Source organism: Equus caballus, chromosome 31 (genome assembly GCF_041296265.1).
Source record: "Equus caballus isolate H_3958 breed thoroughbred chromosome 31, TB-T2T, whole genome shotgun sequence".
Lineage (NCBI taxonomy): Eukaryota > Metazoa > Chordata > Mammalia > Perissodactyla > Equidae > Equus > Equus caballus.
In genome coordinates this window covers 4,206,785-4,226,478 of record NC_091714.1, presented here as the reverse complement: position 1 = coordinate 4,226,478, position 19,694 = coordinate 4,206,785, and the positions used below count along the sequence as shown (strand labels likewise).

The window sequence follows — 19,694 nt, the reverse complement described above, 5'->3', positions numbered from 1 at the left end:
CTCTTTGGGTGCGGGAGGACCTCGGGCCCGGGGCGAGTCCCCGGCGGCGGCGCCCGGCTGCTGGCTGGAGCGCACAATCGGCGTGCTCCCGGCCGGGCGAGGGGCGGCGGAGACGCTGCCTGCAAGCGTGGCGTGGTTTGTGCGCGCTCCGGTGGCGGAGCCTCGCCGATGGCTCGAAAGCGGCGGAGAAAAGCGCCGCAGTGCCGCTGCCCGTAGAGGCGGTGGCAGCGGCTGCAGAAGACGCCCACTGGCGGAGCGGGCGCTCCCCACGCCGCCGCCGTCCGCGCCCACGTAGCGCGCCCCGCCGCGACTCGGCCCGGCGGCGCCAGGTCCCCGCACCCTGGCGGCCCTCAGCTGACAGCGTGCGCCCCGGGCCGGAGCGGAAGGGCAGGGGAACGCCTGAGTCTCTCCGGGGCGTCGTCACATCTGGGTCTGGTGTTCCGGATTCTAAACCTGCAGGCCTGCAGCTGCTCCAGCTGTGAGCTGCTGGGCGAGCCACGTCGGCCTGTCCCTTGCCCGAGCCGAGGAACCCTCCTGGCGGGCCAGCAGCTCCAAGCGAGCTGTGCTCAGAGCTCCCGGAAGGAGGCTTCCAACTCGGACGTTTGGTTGGAGTTTAAATTAACGCATAGTGATTACAATAAACTAAGGTTTAGAGGCTGGTTCATCCACAGGACTCCCTTTGCTATACTCACTTTAAAACAAACTTGGTGTGCACAGCCCCGTTTGCTCCGGTGAGGTCAGAGAATGGAAAGGGCAAACCATGGCTCATAAAAGAAAATGTGTGAGATCATCGCCCCAAAGCTCTGAGGGCCGCCTCGTCTCCTGCAGCTTGCTCGGGACAACACCCCCCCGCCCACTTCCCCAGTTCCGAATCCCGATAGCTGCTACTGCAGGGAAATGTGCCGCCCAATGGGCGCTCAGAACAAGGAGGCGCCAGAAGTTTGGAAAAGTTGGAGCGCCGGAGCGCACAGACGCGCAGGTGTCCGTCTCCCCGCCGGCGCGCGCGCAGCGGAGCCGCCACCGCAAACTGGGTCCGAGTCGAGGGCGGCGGGCCTGCTGCCACCCGGCGGGACGGGCTGTCCAGACTCCCTGGACTAGGTCACCTTCCCAAGAGTGGAGCACGCGCTCCGCAGCGCAGCTTTCGCGAAGGGCAAGGCGGTCACCTGAGCGCGGGGCGTGCGCGGCGCTGCACCCGCTCGGCCGACGCAGGGCACGGGGCCCCCGGCGTCCCCCAGGCCCCGGGGCCATTTCTCGCCTCCCACGTGTTCTTCTCTCCGTCCAGTTCTCAGGTGTTTTTATTTTGAAGTGTGCTCCAGAGTCTTCCCAAGTTTGTGCTTTTCCCCACTCCCATCAGAACATCCCGCAGCGGAAAAGGGCATATTTGTATTTGCACCAAACTGGGCAGATGGGGCGCCCAGGACGCGGGGCGGCTCTACTCTCCCAGCAAAGCCCCCGGGCGTTTCCGCGATTGCCGGGCGGACTCCGAACGTTGCGCTTAGCGGGCGCCAGCCCTGGCACTCATTAGATTGGAATTTCCAAATTTGCGGAACAAGGAAAAGATTCCGGTGACTCTTACCTTACTGAAAGGGCATTTTGCCTTTACTTTTTCTTTTTTCTTTCTTTTTTTTTTTTTCGGGGAAGAAAAAAACTAGAATAATTGAGCAATGCTGGCCAGGCTTCTGCTGCAGGCTCCCGGCTGACGCGTCTGGCTGCGCACACCCGCGCTTGTTACTTCTCTGGGAGTCGCGCGTTTTTGCGCAGGCTGCGGTTTGGGCCCCGCGGGGAGGGTCTCCAGGGCTGCCCACAGGTTTGGGGAGGATGTATTTCTACTCCGAGTGTTTCCTGTTCATTCCTTTACATGCGAAATGTTTCTCCCCGTCGTTTAAGTTTTCTTAGTTGCCTTTTGGGGATCATAAAAGTTCTTTCCAGTTACAAAAAAATTTACATTTAACTTGAATATAAGCCCCCTCTGTACGGGTGCGGGGCGCCAGGCGCCGAGCGGAAAACATCAAATATTTGTTCTCTGAGTCTCTGTTAAATCAGGGCGCAAACTTTAGAATTTTCACTAACCCTTTTCTGGAATCAAACTTCTTTCTGTCTTTCATCCTTCTTTTCTCCAAATGCTTGCTAGAAGGCACACAGTTCCTGGACAAATTAAAAATGACAAAGCATGACAACGGAAAAGGAACAGGTTGAGGAGATGTTTACTGACTATCGATTACATTTGTTAAGTGTTCTCCCTACTCAATATTGGAGTCCACTTCCGTTAATATAAGTCTAATAGGCACTCAGCCACTTTTCCTTTCTTTGTGAAACACTGTTTAGTCAAACATTTAAATTACAAAAACACAGACACAAAGGCTCTCACTCACCCTGTGTTCAGGTGTTGCAACACCTGTAGAATGTGTTTCTTGTGGATGCTTTTCCTTCTCTTTGAGCTTGTCTGGTGATGTATCAGAAAAGGGAGAAGATTGTCACTAAATATTAGTTACTTCAAACCTTTTATGAATAAACTCAGTGGCCCATAATCAAGAGAACTCTGCATTCTGATAGTCCCCATAAACTTTGCAATTTAGTTATATGTCAAAATGTTATCAGGAAACAGCAGAATTTAAGCACAACTGAAATTATCAGTTGTAACTCCAGGAGCATAGGAAGAACCCTGGCGGAAATTCACACCCCCTACAATGCTCTTCCTGAAATAAACGACGTTCCTGATTCTCAGTTGAGGAAATGCCAGCCTACACCACAAGGAGTAAAAACTAAAAGTATATTAACAGGGAAGTTAACACCAGGAAAATTGCCAAAATTACCATGATCATTACCGGCAGTTCAACATTTTAAAAGTTTATAAAGCATTTGTCTCTGCTCTTTACCAAGGAAAGTGATCAAGAAAGAAGTTTATATTGGTCATGAAACCTTATGTTGGTGGACCTGTGCAACCATAAGTATATTTAAATTCTCCAAACGTTCCTCCATATATTATTTTTAAATCGAATTAATTCTATATTAATTTTAGTATTCTATGCATAACAATTCATTTATAGATGACATGATATCTGCCTGATTATTATCTACTTTGAGTTATATGCTCTTAAAAACATTTTAAAACATGGATCAAAAGTAGAGCCCAAGAAATTTTAAAAATGATGATTTTCCTCATAAAACTATGGAATTTCTTTATGATAATTTAACCATGCACCCCTTTTAATAGTCTCAGAGTTACTTTTACAATAGGTATGGTTAATATTTTACAAATGCTTTGACCAACGTGGAGGCCTTTGTCTTAATTGATTTTATTTTACACCTTTTGACATTAGTACTTACAGCTATAAATTTTATATTGCTACCTGATTCGTGAATAATGTTTTCTCTTTTAAAATGCTAGTAACCTCCCTCTATATAGATATAAAACAAAGTTTCATTAAATGTTAAGCTCATCTACCTATACAGACAAGGTCTATTTTAAAAAACCACTTTCTCTTTACCTTGATTTTAATGTTCATGGCTTATTTAAAAAGCATACTTATCTGAGCAAAATAATTCATAAGCATGTGGCTATTGCCCCCAAGCTCAGTAGAACCATGTGGATTCCACATGTCAGAGTTTTCCATTTAATTGCTAGTAAATTATCAACATATATATAATTCAGCTGCCATATATCACCCAAACTCTCTGCATTCTAATAAGATAATTTCTTCATTATCTAACATGTTAAAAATGAAGTTCAGTGGCCAGGCATTTATTCACACCCTCCCAACTCCACCAGATCCCTCACTATTAGCTCTAAGTTTGTCTTTCCAGGAAACATCCTTCAATTTTCCTCATCCCCAATCCATCACAGCTTTGTGGTCTAGACTCCTGGAGCTCATGTATTTTATCTCCACATACAAATGTGTTGCATTAAATCTCTTCTTAAGAAATTTAACACACAGATAATTTGCAATGACAATCCCATTTTCAACAGCTTGATAGCAGGGGTCCTGCTTCTTTTAACACTCGTAAGCTTTAATAAAGGCCAGTACACAATAGGCACTCAATGATTGCTCTCCTGCATGTCACCTGCATGCCAACTGGTTACACATTTCTATCAGTGTTGATATTAACAAATCTTGACTAAAGGGAGGCACGCATTCTTACAGTATAGTCACAGTCCAGCCTAAAAAAAATGGCGGTTATAATTTCAGTAAGAAAAATATTATTATAAAGGAGACAACCTTGAAAATAGACCAAAGGTGACAAAAACAATTCCATCAGCTACCCTTAATCTTCCTAGATCTTCAGGTTCAATTAAATTGTTATGAATTCAAACAAATTAACTATAAAACATACTACAATTTTATTATTGCTTTACATTATAAAACCACTAAAAACCAGTATGGGTTACATTATTCTTCATTAAAAAACATCAAAATAGTGTTTAGTTTTTCAATGATTTTTTTTTAGATAGCAAGCAGATTGTTAAAACATTAGTATGCAAATAAATCTTCTTAAGTAGCCATACCTTCTGAAAAAGGGGTTAAGTGTGTTCCCTGATGAATAAGATCCAAGTGGAAATTTTCGTTACTCAAAAGCAAAACATTTAGTTCCCTTCTGAAAATAAGCTCTGCTTAATGGCTGTGGGTGTTTCACCCTGAGGATACTGGTGTTAAAAGTGCTGCTGGGGTTATATAAGCGACCCTAAGTTCTCTGATCACCGTGTGAGCATTAACTCTTATATAACACTGCCCTGTTATGACACAGAACTCCATTTTGAAGATGATGCCGTTAAAAAAATATCAAATCACTTTAGAAACCCACTAAGATTTGTAGAATGCCAAAGCAGTTTTCATTTCTCAAAAACATACAGTTTAGAATATAACCATGAGATCTGGTTAAATAATCAACACTTTCACCAAACTTTTACAAGTCAGATGTATCAATTTCATTTGAGACTGTGTTTCAAGAGTCAAATAAAAGTAGTATGAGAGAATTATATGTATTATATATATACAATAGGCCTAAAAGAAAGAAATACTTCTTTAGCAGAACTGAAGTCCAGTTAAAGAATTTAAGTGGAAAGTGAACATGGAGGGGCATTAGGGATAAAAAATAGGGACTAGGGAGTAGCTTAACTTACTCAACAGGGTATGTCCTTATCTGAACACCTTAGGTACAAATGAGCATAGAGTTTCATGAAAGGTTGCCAAAATTCCTACTGAGTGTGTCCCACCATGATGAGTACCTTCATGTCCACACAAATGATTGCGTGATATTTGAATAGTGTATTGTTAACGAGGTTTGAAATAAGCAGGTCTTCGTCTGTGGCTTGGAAGTCTTTTTCTTGCAAATATTATTTTAGTTTAAAATAATGAGCCTTGACATTTATACAAGGGGTCTGATTCAGTTATGGGAAAAAGAAAAATTGGTGACTCTTACAGAGTTGTCTCAAAACTGAGGATCAAAATGGCTCATTGCATCCAGAGAATTAAATTCCTTTCTATTCATCTCAGAAAAAATAAGCAAGCTATGGCCTGGGGCTCCTAGTTGTGTTGCAGTCTGGACCATGATTGGAAGAGCATTTAAAGGTATGCAGTGGAGGCGGGTTCATTCACATGGGTGAATTGTTCTGACATCAGGCCTTGACTTATAAAGCCAGATTTTCCCCTAAGCTTCTCTTATTAAAAGTGCCCAAAAGAAAAACGAGAGTGAGAGAGAACTTTATGCTGCAACATTCCTGAGCTACTGACATCCATTGCTGCGTCAGCCATGCAGTGCTGGGGCAAATTTTTCAAGGATTTCTATTTGACATTATGGAAGGCCCCTGTCTAGACTATGTCAGCCCTCCTTGCTGGCACACTCACCATCCGGCGTCTGTAAAAGCAACATTTCCATGTGACCTATAACTACAACTTTGTATATTAAATCTTTTGAAATGGACCCTTATGAGAAAAAATAACTCTCAAAAGCCCAAAGATAAGCAGCCTTGTTTTGTAGCCTTTTGTTATTTATATGACTTGACAGAGCACCAGAGAAATTTGCCAACATCTGTCAGATTGGTAGTTTAAGAAAGGGGAAGTTAAGACCATGTATCTTCCATAATCTCTAGACACATTCATTTTGTTTGGTTCAGAAATTGGTGTTTAATAAATTTCTGCTTTTGTGCTGCATTGGTTAATGTTGTAGTCATCAACAAAGGTATGGTCAAAAAAAGTGGAATTTCCTCCCCACGGAGCTCATTTGCGTCCACATGTTGCTCCTGACGTTTAAGCAGTCATTTGATAGCATTTCATTGTTTCACACAGAATAGCCAAGGAGTATGGGAGCTAGTCAAACACGTGGAGGTCACCTGAATTCAAATCTGTTTCTTCACTGACTCCAGGTCACTAGTTAGATTATTACTTTCTAGCTGTGTACATGAAAGTTTACTTTTCTCCTTCTCCTTCTGGCACTCCACGGCGGTAGAGATTTCCATTGGAAGTTTCCAGAAATCCGCACCCAGGAGTCGTGGGCTCCTGGCACATTATTATGTACTATGCCTATTGTTGTTCAGATAATCCTACTTAAGGACCCTTGCCCCCTTCAATAACCACCATCACTGCTATCATTACGAAAAAACAATTATTTAGCATATCAACTCTAGCTGAAAAAATATACTGTAAAACCAAACATACCCTTCTGATCTGAAATCTCCATTTTACTTTCTACTTGTGAGATGTTGGTCTGCTGGGCACTATGAGCGTCCAGCTGAGGGACATGATGAGGGCACGTGAGGTGAACGCCGACTTTCCAGAAAAACACACCAAAGCTGAGTGGCATTAAATAATTGGTTGATTATGCTTTCCATGTCATAGTGGTCATTTTTTAAAGGACCCAGTTGGCCCGAGCTCAAGTCTGTACACTTGTGGTTGAGCTGGGCAGGAAGGGAACATCTGGAGGCTGAATTTGCTCAAGCTGCGCCACCTGGCAGGGGGCCAGGAACAATAATCCTGCCACACATGGATGGTTAAGGTGGCTTGTGGGGAATCGGAGAGAGAAAGCTGCAAGTCATTTGCACATTCTCTGTACACTTTGTCCACCCTCTCCTTCCAAAGGCTCTGAGGGTGGGCTTCTGGTCCTGAAGGAGCATCCTGATCTGAGGAAGTGTTTTATGGTGTATGAACTAAGATACCCCTAATTCACTTCTTAACATGAGTCACCAAAAAATGCATTGGAGTGAAATGCGGAAAACAAGAGTGGCTTTAGGGCAATTCCACCATAGTTACCATTCAGCTGTGGTTTTCCCATCCATAGCGTAAAGGCCTTACCACAGGGACACTGAGAAATATAATAGGACGTCATTAACTCAAATGCAGCTCATTTGGTAGTAAAAGTTTAGAAAGGTTAACATGCCCATTCTGAAAGATTCTCCTACTTGATTTAAAAAAATGGAATGGAACAGTTAAAACCAAGTTAAAAATAACTGTGACTTTGATAATCTCACATAATTGACAAATCGTGATAGAATCACCTTAAGTTAAATGTGAGTATTTCCTATAAATGCCTTGTCCTAGTTTCTGGAGTTACCTAGAAGCAGCAGCATAGTTGATGGAGAAGCTGCTCAGGTTACAAGTAGAGAGAGGACTTAGGATTCCTAGGGTCTTAACAATACCCCAAAGTGTCAGCATTATGCACCTAAGGTGAAGAACAAGAATGGGGATAAATGTATTCAAACAAATTGAGAAGTTACGGTGGCATGGGCACCCTTTAGGTGAATTACGGTAGAGTCCCCATGTATGAAGGAGCTGTTGATCATCTTATAGTTGCAAAGTGTCTCTCTTGATCATATTCCACTGTCTTCTCCATAACTGTTGGAGTCTTAACAAGTGACACTTTATGTCTCTGTGGCCTGTAGTTAACCAATCCGCTTTTCAGATTAGGCTACACTGGTGAAGAGATGAAATTTCATAGGTTTTCAATGTATCCATGTGAAGTCATCCTTTTTTGGCAAGAAGTTCTCTATTTTTGAGGCATAATGAGTGGATGATCCTTGCTATAAATTACCAAAGTCTACTTATTTTTGTGAATATCATTCAATGACACAGGCTAGAGTGAAACCCTCTTTGTGTTTTATCTGCTTTGATGACATTTTCCTCACCCTCTTTCCCAGCGACTGGTAAACTTGATAATTTTATTTTTTTAGAGATACAATGACACAATAACCCATGAGTGATCACAGAGTATGTCTAACGCCTGAAGAGTGTGAATACCGCCCAAGTATGTTGGCCCACTTTCTCGGGAGAACCGAACACACACACACACCATTTACACAGCCACTTGTGAGTTAAGTCAACCCAGGAGGAGAAAATAAATTGCTCACTCTGCCACCTTCACATTGACTATTTAGTATGTCTCCCTATGAATATGTTCATTATGGTTGCACTCAAAAGACTGTTAATTTATTCCCATAACAGCCTTCGGAGGTAGCTTTTATGGCTAGGATTGAGGCCCATTTTGTATATTTTTCACACATGGATTATAAATGTGAAGAAAAGCAGCTATGGAAGGCAAATTAGAACTTTTGTTTTCCCGTTTAGATATATTTCATGTGCTTTATTCTCCAAGGCAAAATGTTCGCATTCAGTATTCCCAGATTTCTATGTTTATTAAGGTGAGATCATTTTAAAGAGGGCTCGGTTAAAATGTTCCTCCCATATCAAAGCAAGCTTACACACGAAATAGCCCTATTTTGTAGCTGCGTTAGTATATATGTTGTTAAAATCTATCCATCAGTTATTAGTCAAACCTTATTTTTTTAAGTAACTAAAATACAGGTCCAATCAGATTTTATTTTTTGAACTCTGATTTAAGTAAGTTTTCAGAAGAGAGATCAGTACAAGCAGATAAATCTGTGAGTCACTAAAACCTCCCTTTGGATCCTGCATTTAGAAGCTGATGCTCGGTTACGAAAAAAAGGGAAGATTTCCACAGAGTTTATCAGAAACTCATTAATTGCATCAAAGCATGCATTACTCATATATATCTTCCTGGTCAATGGGATAAAGCAGATTTTTAGCTTAACCACAGCGTTTTAGCATAACTCCAGCAATTCACTGTGGCTGCCGGAGTTGTCAGCCTTTCTTGGATATAAAAATCTACTCTCCTTCCTTTTACAGTGGATTAAAATAAGGTAACTGCAGTGGGCCCACCACCTCTAGCAATTCAATCTGGAACCAACCACTTAACACGTCCCAGAGCTGTCATTTCTACGTGAACTCATCCAGAAGGCGTCGCCAAGCTCAGTATAACTCTGAAGAAAATAGAGCTAGTGAAAAACTTTTTTAAATTTTTTGAATCATTTCTTTGGCTCATAAAATTCACATTTCACTTTGTATCACTGCAGGATAAATGAACGACAATCATAATTCCTTGGCACCGTGAAAAAATTATGGTAATGGTCATGGCTAGAGAAGGGGATGGTACACGAAGTCTGTTTGGTGGGGGTAAGTTTTAATTGAAAAGCAAACGTGTTGATTCACAATCACAAAATACGAACTGAAAGTTTTGCAACAACAGAAAAATCCAAGATTAGTATAAATGGTTTTTAAATAAGAGCCAAAACTAAGTGTAGCAAGTTATTTTGCTCTCATAAAAGCTTGTCTCCAAAGCCCCAAACTAATGGCAATGCATGAGTTTTGCGTGGCAAAGAATTTAAAGGCGGACTAAAAAGCATGGTTTATTTGCTGAATAAGCTGTCGCTAAGTACAGCATGACTGAAGAAGATGTAATTGGTGAAAATGTGAACTTTTCAACAGATAAACGAGATTGAAGGAGGAGAAACCATTATAAGTGAATTTAACACAGATCCCATGTTACTGTGTAAACTCTCCCAGTGCATTGATAAAGAATTTGATTTACAAAAGTCAGCATCACACGTCAGGAGTCTGTAACCCTGCTTTGATGCATACTGTTCCAAAATAAGGAAAGCATAGCAGTTAAATATTCTCAATTGCTTTCTTACATGCCACGGCATATTTGGCTTTATTAGACCAATGTAGCTTCTTTGCTGGTTTTGGAAAGACAAGGGTTAAAATCTAGGTCCCCAGGGCTGGAGTCACCATGATGCAGTGGTAAGAGGGACCCCTCAAGATCCTGAGACCCTCCCACCCATAACTCAGGCCTCTTTAGCCACTCCCCGTCTCAAAGAATCAGTTTATGTATTTATGTTTACTTTCTATTTTATATGCTATTAGTCTCAGCCATTTATGAATTTTGTCTACACTTTCATTTTTTGTTTGTTTTCTAATTTTTCATGATGTGTACTCAGCTCTTTTATTCTAAGCCTTTCTTCTTTCATATTGAAAGCATTTCCACCCAGACATTTTCCCTGAGTTGAGCTTTTGGGGATCCCATAATCTTCAAAATAAAATAGTCCCCCTTTGATACATTTCTAGATAGTTCTTAATTTCAGTTTTAGTATCTTCTTTGATGCATAGGTTATATAGAAGTGTGTGTATCAATTTCAAAGTGGTGAAGAAGAATTTCAGCCACATTGCTATTATTTTATTTTTTTGGATTATAGTAAAAGAATGTGGTCTGTAAAATTTTAAATTTTAACGTTTGATTAAAGTGTTCTCTGTGTCTACGTATATGCTCAACCTTTGTGAAGGTCTGGTGGGGAAGGGGGTGTGAGCTGAGCAAATCCTCAAGAAAGGACACACGTGTCTTTGTTCTGGAGACAAATTGGCCAGGTTCAAATCTTGCTTTTACCTCCTTCCAGCTATGTGTCTCTGGACAAAATACAGAACTTCTCTGAGCTTCATTTTCCATCTTTAAAGTGGGAACAATAACAATATCCACCTCCTAGTGTTGCCGTGAGAATTAGAGAAGATTATGTCTGTAAAAATGCATAGAATGGTGCCTGGCAGGGAGTAAACATTCAACAGATAGAAATATTACAAAAAAAAACAATTGGTCTCTGGAGTCGCAACAGACCTGGTTTTGAATCCTACATCTGCCTCACCCTAGCAACCCTTGGGCAAGTCATTTTAGACATAACGGTGAGGATTCAGACAGAAAATGCATGGAAACCATTAGACCAATGCCTGGCATGGCGCAAATGCCCCATTACTGGACCTGCTATCTTTATTAGGGCTATAAAATGAGACTATGTAGTCTGATGTGTGTTCTTAGCTAATGAGCTTTTAGCCTAACTGATGATTCTTAAGGGCCCACCGAGGACAAAGAAAGCTAATGAACTTGTCACAAAAGAAGCATAGAAACCACCAGCAGCTCAACGTGCCCAGAGATTGCTCTCCGGACAAGACCACAGAGCAGAGAGTAGCCTACTGTCTATGAATGTTGTAACACTCACTTTCAAAACTTGCTTTCAATTAGGGATTTTTCACGTGTTTTTCGGGTATCTCTCATCCCCCATTCTCAGAGCTAGGAGAAATGTGGTTTATACTGAATGCCTTTTCTTTATCTACTCTTAGACCTCATCCTCCTCTGGTCTTCATCCACAGCACACATCAACCCACCACAACCAGGGCCTTTTCTTCTGGGGAAAACGATCAAAGTTTTCAAGCTTGCGTTTTTAGCATGAGTCATTGTAATGATGAGAAGAGAGGTAAAACATCACGATAACTTGATATTGGAAAATCAATGGTTTTCTTTCTCCTGTGCCTGCCCTAAAAATATTGCTACATTTTTCATGTAAATTTGCTATTCTGCAAATAGGCAACTCTTCCTATGCTTTTGAAAGCCTGAGATCTAAGTATCTGCTTTGTTTGCTTGTTTTTGTTTTGGAGAACACATATTAAGCAAAAAGACCAAACCATAAAACTTCACATTTTATCCTTGGAAAGTATAAATAAAATTAGACTACAAGCAGGCAAATTGTTAGCAGTGCTTCTATATGCTTGCGTCTAAAATAAGGGTTTACCTTTATTGATAAGAGTAAAGAGTACTATTCTCAAGTATATTCCGTGTATTGAGAAGGGGAAAGAAGCCTTTAAAATATTTAATTCAAATTAGTCTTAGATGATTTGCACTCTATTTTTAGCTAAAATAAGATAATTTAAAATCAAATGTACAAATACTCTCATGGGTGCCCACATGGGTGGAGCCCCCTAAAGGAGATTTGCAAACTAAAAAGGACTCTCTCCTCTTCCCAAATCACCTCAGTCAGGCCAATGAAGAAAATCCAGAAATGGTGGGTGCGGGATTGAGGGCAGCTGACTGCCAACCCTTGCACCGTACCAGGAAATCTCTCAGGTACACATTTAACAAATACAGTCATGCATCGCTTAGTGATGGGGATACATTCTGAGAAACGCGTCTTTAGGCAATTTCATCGTTGTGCAAACATCATGGAGTATGCTGAAAGGGAATAAAATTTGCCACCCCAAGATGTGTCTCTTTAACATGAGGATTATTTTAGGATGATTATTTTTAAGACACAAAAGACTCAAAGTTCTTCTTGCCACCTCCCCCTTAACTGTCTAAAAGAATTCAGATAAAAAACCTGTCTCAGGAATTCAGCCATCACCTTAGCATCACATGAACTAGGTGGTGGGCATGGAGGAACCTGGAAAAGCCTGTGGGTTGGGCTCCCCTCTGTGTTCTTCTGTCTCTGTGCCTCCAAACGAACACTGGTTTTCCAAAAGTTTGCTCCTTTTCACCTACCTGTGAATTGCCTTCCTTCCCTTTGAAGTCCCTGCCTCTCCCCAGCCATGACATCTTCTTTTGTCTTTAGCTGAGGATGGTATTTAAGGTGAGGACTTCAGCCATCTTGGTGACTTACTCGGTTTTCCTGAGTTTCTCCCATGTATACATGTTATTGAACTTTTGTTTGTTTTTCTCTTATTAATCTGTCTCATGTCAATTTAATTGCTAGGAAGGCCAGAAGGACCTAGAAGGGTAGAGGAAAATTTCTTCCTCCCCTACAGTATTTACACAAATGCACCAGCCTAGATCATCTAGCTACTATACACCTAGGCTATATGGCACTAATCTTATGGGGCCTTACGTCACATATGCAGTCCATTGTTGACAAAAATGTCATTATGGGGCACATGACTATATGAATTGGGTGTTTGCTGTGTGCCAGGCATTATTCCAGGCACATGAGTGAACCAAAGATGCAAAACCCCCTGCTCTTGCAAAGCTTGTATTCCAGAATGGAAAATAAGCAGCAATGAATATCACAAACAAGGCAATTATGTGATGTGACAAGTGCAGTGGACAAGAAATAGAGTATGGTGAGGTGGGTTGGTGGGTTGGGGGTGCTGGTGGGGTTTCAGTAGTGTGGTGGGGCAGAGCTCACCAAGGAGATGGTGTGTGAGCCAAGACCTGATGGAGGTGGGGGCAAGCCTGTGGGTATGTGGGGAAAGAGTGCTCCAGGCAGAGAGGCTGGCCTTTGTGAAGCCTCCACGAGAACAGCATGTGTGGCTTCTCAAGGAGGAGCAGGAGAGGCAGTTGCCTGGAGTGGGTGAGGAGGAAGACAGACAGGAGTGGTCAGGAATCAGAAAGGTAACAAGGACTAGCTCATGTGAGCTGATTAGGCTATTGACCTTGGTTTTCCTTCTTCATGAAATGGGCAAACATTGGAAGATTCACATGATCTGACTTCTCTTTTAAAAAAATCATCTTGGTGTAAGCCCCGTGGCACAGTGGTTAAGTTCACCTGTTCCACCTTGGCAGCCCAGGGTTCACCGGTTTGGATCCCAGGTGCAGACCTACACACCACTTATCAAGCCATGCTGTGGCAGGCATCCCACATATAAAATAGAGGAAGATGGGCATGGATGTTAGCTCAGGGCCAATCTTCCTCAGCAAAAAGAGGAGGATTGGTGGCAGATGTTAGCTCAGGGCTAATCTTCCTCAAAAAAAACCCCAAAATCATCTACATTTCATGTATTTTGTTTCCCCTGAATTACTCTAGAAGGATGAGGGTGTTACAGATTGACAAAGCGGCAGTCTGAATTTACACTTCTCTTCCTCTGTGTCAAGATGGGCCTATAACCCCAAGAGTGAGCGGAAATAAAGACCGTCAAAGAGCCCTGAAAATGACTGGAGGGCCTCAAGGACCCTCTCCTCCAGCAGGATGGGCGCTAACTCATTCCCAAGAAACGGAACTGTTCTGATAACAACTTTCAAAGAAAAAGTACAAAATCTTGCTTGAAATGTTGACTTTCTTCCTTCTTGTGATGGTTCCTTTTATGTGCTGATTTGGCTAGGCCATGGTACCCAAATGTTTGGTCAATTACTAGTCTGGATGTTGCCGTGAAGGCATCTTTTAGACAAGATTAACATTTAAATCAGTAGACTTTGAGTCTCTTTCTCTCTCTTTTCTCTCTCTTTCCACCCTATTGCTTCTGTTTCTCTGGAGAACCCTGACTAATACACTTCCCTATGATTCCTTAAGTGTTGTCAAGCCACTACCTTTGTACTCAAACCTTTCTTCTTTGTATTTCTGGGGGAAACGAAAACCCCTGTATTACCTCTTAAGAAGCAATAATGTATTGGGATTTATTTTTTAAATTTAAACGAGAAGTGGGAAGGTTCAAATCCTCATGATCACCTCATTTCGATTCCAAAATAAAGTTATTAAAAATTGGGCCTCTGTCCTGTTCTACTTGCCTTGTGGAAGCAGTTTTCTCTACACAAGGCGTTCTGTGCCAACCCCCAGCCCCCACCAGCGTCATTCGCAGCGTTAATCTCAAACCCTATCGCAGTGCTAAGATCACAGCTCTCCTCCACCCACACTCAGCTTCTCTCTCTCTCTTCCTCTCTTTGTACTAACAGGCTTTGTACATTAGCTGTTACCAAAAAAGAAAAAAAAATTCCCTTTGAATGATAAATTAGCATGCACATTCTTTCTCACACGTGGTGGAAATCCTATCCTAGCAACAGCCACCAAATCAACGGTCGTCCACAAGGATCTTGTCTGTTTTCTTCTAGAAAGAGATTTAAAACAGTCAGCCAGACTTTTCCAGAGTCTTTTATGTTAAGGAGTGCATTATGAGATGAAAGAAGATGGGAGGTTGTCTGGAAAAAAGTCCCATTGAAACGATCTGTTTGGAGATTCTGAATTTTCCTAAGAGTATTTCGATAACATATTATGTATGACAGACATTTTAAGTACATAGCACGTGGTCAGTTCAGGTCATCGTGGCTTGGGTTCTCCAGGAAAGGGGCTGTCATATCCATCACCTTGGTTTATCTTGAGAACAACCTCACCAGGTAGGTAGACCTAATTTCACACTAGGTGAAGGGACAAGAGAAGAGGGGTGAGGTAATTTAGCTCTATTTAGGAACTAATTTAGGTAGATAAATCTCAGTTTAAGCCCAGATAGCCAGATCCTTACTTTAATGTTCTTTTTTTTTTTTCTGAGGAAGATTAGCCTTGAGCTAACAGCTGTTGCCAATCCTCCTGTTTTTGCTGAGGAAGACTGGCCCTGAGCTTCATCCGTGCCCATCTTCCTCTACTTTCTATGTGGGACGCCTCCCACAGCATGGCTTGCCAAGTGGTGCCATGTCCGCACCCGGGATCCGAACCGGCAAACCCCGGGCCGCTGAAGTGGAACATGCGCACTTAACTGCTGTGCCACCGGCCGGCCCAAATGGTCTTTATGCTATAGTAGCCTCAGATATTAGCAGGAAAAAAAAACAAATCCTCAAAGGTGATACAGAAAAATGGTGAAGAGCTTTCTCTCAACTTTCCTACCAAGCCTAGTGAAGAATACGGGATGGGAAAGTCTGGTGTCTGATGCAGCTGGTACCTCTCCCAGCCCTTGGTAGGGCTGCAGGGCTGCCGCCTCTCCTTTCTCACACAAACCTTCTAGAGATGCTAGGAAACAAAGCAAGCCTGGGTTCCCAAAACTGTCGAAGTACACAGATGCCGAGGAAATACTTCCCAGTCTCCCCAAAGTTTAAGGCCATGCTATTTCAGTTTGGAAAAATATGCATAGTAAAGTGGGGCCTATGAAACTGCTGATATTTGACTGTTTTTTACTTACGGGAATGGCATCTTTACATGGTGCAGCCTCAGATATAGCTATACACTTTCACTTTTCTTTTAGGACACAGGGCCACAAAATTTCATGTGTCCAGTTCAGGAATGTTGAGAGAAAAGGTTGGGAAGTGGCACTTCTGGAATAGTCTCCATCTTATGGCAACCATGAGTAATGCTGGATACCTATGGTGTGGGTACTGTTGGGTACTAATGGGTCCTATTTGGTACCCATGGTCGGTACTGTTGGGTGCTGTTGGGTCCCATGGTGGGTACTGTTTAGTGTTATTTGGTGTCAATGGTGACTACTGTTGAGTACTGTTGGGTACCTGTGGTGGGTACAGTTGAGTACTGTTGGGCACCCATGGTGGGTACTATTGGGTTCTTTTGGCTACCCATGGTAGGTATTGTTGGATACTGTTGGGTACCTATGGTGGATACTGTTGGGTACCTATGGTGGGTACCGTTGGGTACCCAAGGTGAGTACTATTGGATGCTTTTGGATACCTATGGTGGACACCGTTGGGTATTGTTAGGTACAACTCTGGATACTGGGATGGAAAAAAAAAATCACAGATCTAGTTCTTTGTTTTTTGTTGTAAGGAGTATAGCATCTAATTGGGAGAAGTGAAAAAGCCCCATCATGAAATTTCTTCTCTAAGGTTTTAGAAGTAATACAAAGAGAGACTTAAAGCCTAATATAATACTTTGCAAGTTCTAAAATTTAAGTGAGTTGCTGCCAAAAAAGCAAAAAAGATCACAGTTCAGCTGTAGCAACCTCCACTGAGGAAACAAGGTGAAAAATTATTCTTTCTACATTTTATCAGAAAGCAAACTTCCAGCTACAATTCGAGGTGCTTTCCCTGGAGAGAGGTACCTCTCAAGTACAATAAGAAAGAAAAGGGAGTCTTGTCTATACAAATTGGCCTTGACCTTAAGGCATAATCTGCAGACAATTTTTAGATAAAGGAACCTTGGAAAATTTCTACCACTGTGTAACACATATATCCCAAAATGCATCCTTTCAAAAATGCTCATTACCTTCTGCCTAAATACATCTATTTCCTCCTATGTATTTTAGGGTGGCCAACTTGAAGAAAATGATTTTAGGTGCTAATATCTTTACATCACTATGGAACCTATAATTCTGAAGACTCTCAAATTACTTTGTAAATTGCAAATGAAAGCTCCTAGAGAGAATACATATAGGACTTTCATATCAGAATAGAACAGACCAGCCTTCAAATCTCTATTTATTAGAACAATCCCTGTATTTACAGAGCACCAGGCAGATATTAGTTTACCTCATCCAACAAGCCCACGTGATAGACATCAGAGTCCCTATGGTTAAATCAGCAACATTTGCTACACAAAAAGAAATAAAAAGACACTCTCTTAACACTTAGGTCCATGTGGCTACAGAAAAAGGGACAATTTTAAAAGAAAGTTTCAAAATTATATTTTTTAGGCATCAATACTGACATCAATAATTGCTTTGGAAAGGTTTGTGTGTGTGTGTATTTTCCCATAGAGCAGTGGTTCAGAATCATCTGGAAGATTTCTGAGAAACGGATTGCCATGCCCCAGATTTTCTGATTCAGACCTGGAGCAAGGCTGGGGATGTGCATTTCTAATGAGTTCCCAGGTGACACTGGGGCTGCTGATCCAGCAGAATGCTGCTCTTTCCTTAAAATTATAGAGGAATCTATAGTTATTTTATACACGCCCCTCCTTCTTCTAAGAAGAGCAAACTGTAGACAGGATATGGCCAGCATCTGTGAGTAAGTGTTTTGAAATATACTTGTTGTCCACCCAGAATCAGCTCGGAGCTACATCAGCTTATAAAAGATGTGGCCTTTATAGAGTCACAGCAATCATGGATGGAATGGGTCGGTTTTACAAAGATAATGGCTGTCACTACTTGTTCTTTTCTAATAGAGCTGCTGGAGGAAGCGAGAAGCTCAGAGAGGTTCATTGAGATCCTAAACCAACTCGATGATGACGTGTTCATTTGCATTCATGGTAACAAGTTCAATTCTTCTTAAATCATTTATTAGCATCAAAGGAGGGCATAATCGCTCTCAGAACAGTGGGTGTAATTCTGGAAAATCTATTTCAGATGGCCAGGAAGAAGTTGTTCCAAGTCATCCTTCATCTAGTTTTCGACCTGCTGATTTCCCACCAATCTGCTAAGTAGCCAGATTTACCTAAACACCTTATTTACCATCACCTGGGAACATGAAAATCAACAGCTATGGTCTGGACTCTGGCTGATGTCAGCTGCCATGTCACTGCTTCCAGCAAGATACAGCTGCACACTCAGGTCTGGGTTAGGCACCCCTGGAGACATTTAAACTTTCCCCATTTCAGCACTTGTGTTAAAATTTCCTGTTTCCATGTCTGATTCCTCCTCACTCGTCACCACCCCAGAATGTAAAAGTTAGGCAGAGTCCACGTCTGCGTGGACCATTGTACCTGACATTTAACACAGCTCCTGGCACATAATGTGTATTCACAAGAACACTTGTTGAATGAATGGATTACAGGAAGGAAGGAAGACTAAAGATGTAGACAATAACTCATAGGGTGAGTTCTCTAAAAGAGGCTGATTACCAGAGTACTGACAAGCTCTCAAATGACAAGTGGAAGGATGCAACATGGACAAAAAGAATGCTATTTAGAACACACTGAAGACCTTCGGGTGGGGCATCGCCAACACAGACTTCCAGGAAACAGCCCAGTCAACGGGCATCCTGGAGGAAAAGTCAGATAGGACTTATTAAACAATGATAGAGTCCACACACACACACACACACATTACCCTACTAAGACTCCGATAAACTAGCTTTGCAGTCACCTTTGTCTACGCATGTTGCGGAAGACAGAGGAGGCATCTAAGGTATGCTTAATTTGATGTCCTGCTTAAATAATTGGAGGTGGTTTTCATCACAGATAATTGAAGGTTAAGCTTCATGTTTTAATAGAATTTTAAAACAGCACGCTTTCCGAATTAGATCACAAACCTCCTTGATTGTGTGACTGACTACACTCAACATATTGCCCTCTTCTCCGGGACCCTGGGCTGCAATGTGAGGCTGACCGAGTGAGGCACTACATGGTGTAGACCTGAGTATGTATTGACAGCAGCCCCTTGAACATCATTTATTGAAAACATACTCTTCAAGCTTTTTGTTGTTTTTCTATTTAATCTTTCTGCATTTCTCCACAAACCTCCTACATATTTCCCCCTGCTCGTTCTGTTCCGGCCACACTGGTCTCCTTGCTTCTCAAACAAGCCAGGTATCAAGGAGCTTTGGGGAATATTGGGGCTTCCTACCTGCTGTTCCCAGTATCTGGAATGCTCTTTGCCTACATTTCCATGTTCTCCACCTCCTTCAGATTGTTCACGAAGGTCATTTTCTCTGTCAGGCCTTCCCTGACCACACTCTTTAAAATTACAAGCCTCTCCCCTCGCCACACTCCTCATTCACTCCCCTGCTTTATCCTTTGATGTACTCTATGTTTAATTAGTTACTCTTTGAGTCTCCTCTCACTAGGATCCCTGAGGACAGGGAGATTTGCTCACGCTGCATCCCAGTACGTAGGACAGCCTGGTACGTGTGTGTACTCAATAAACAATTGTTCCCAGTGAATATTTGCAACATGGATGGGCACCATCCCTGCCACATACCTGCCAGTCAATAAATATTTGCTCAAAGAA

At 42.1% G+C, this 19,694-nt stretch overlaps 1 protein-coding gene across 3 annotated transcripts in view; it reads right to left on the bottom strand.

Moving 5' to 3' along the window:
• Positions 1 to 19,694, bottom strand: part of PDE10A (phosphodiesterase 10A) — a 540,491-nt gene that overhangs the window by 244,380 nt on the left and 276,417 nt on the right. The window lies entirely within an intron of this gene.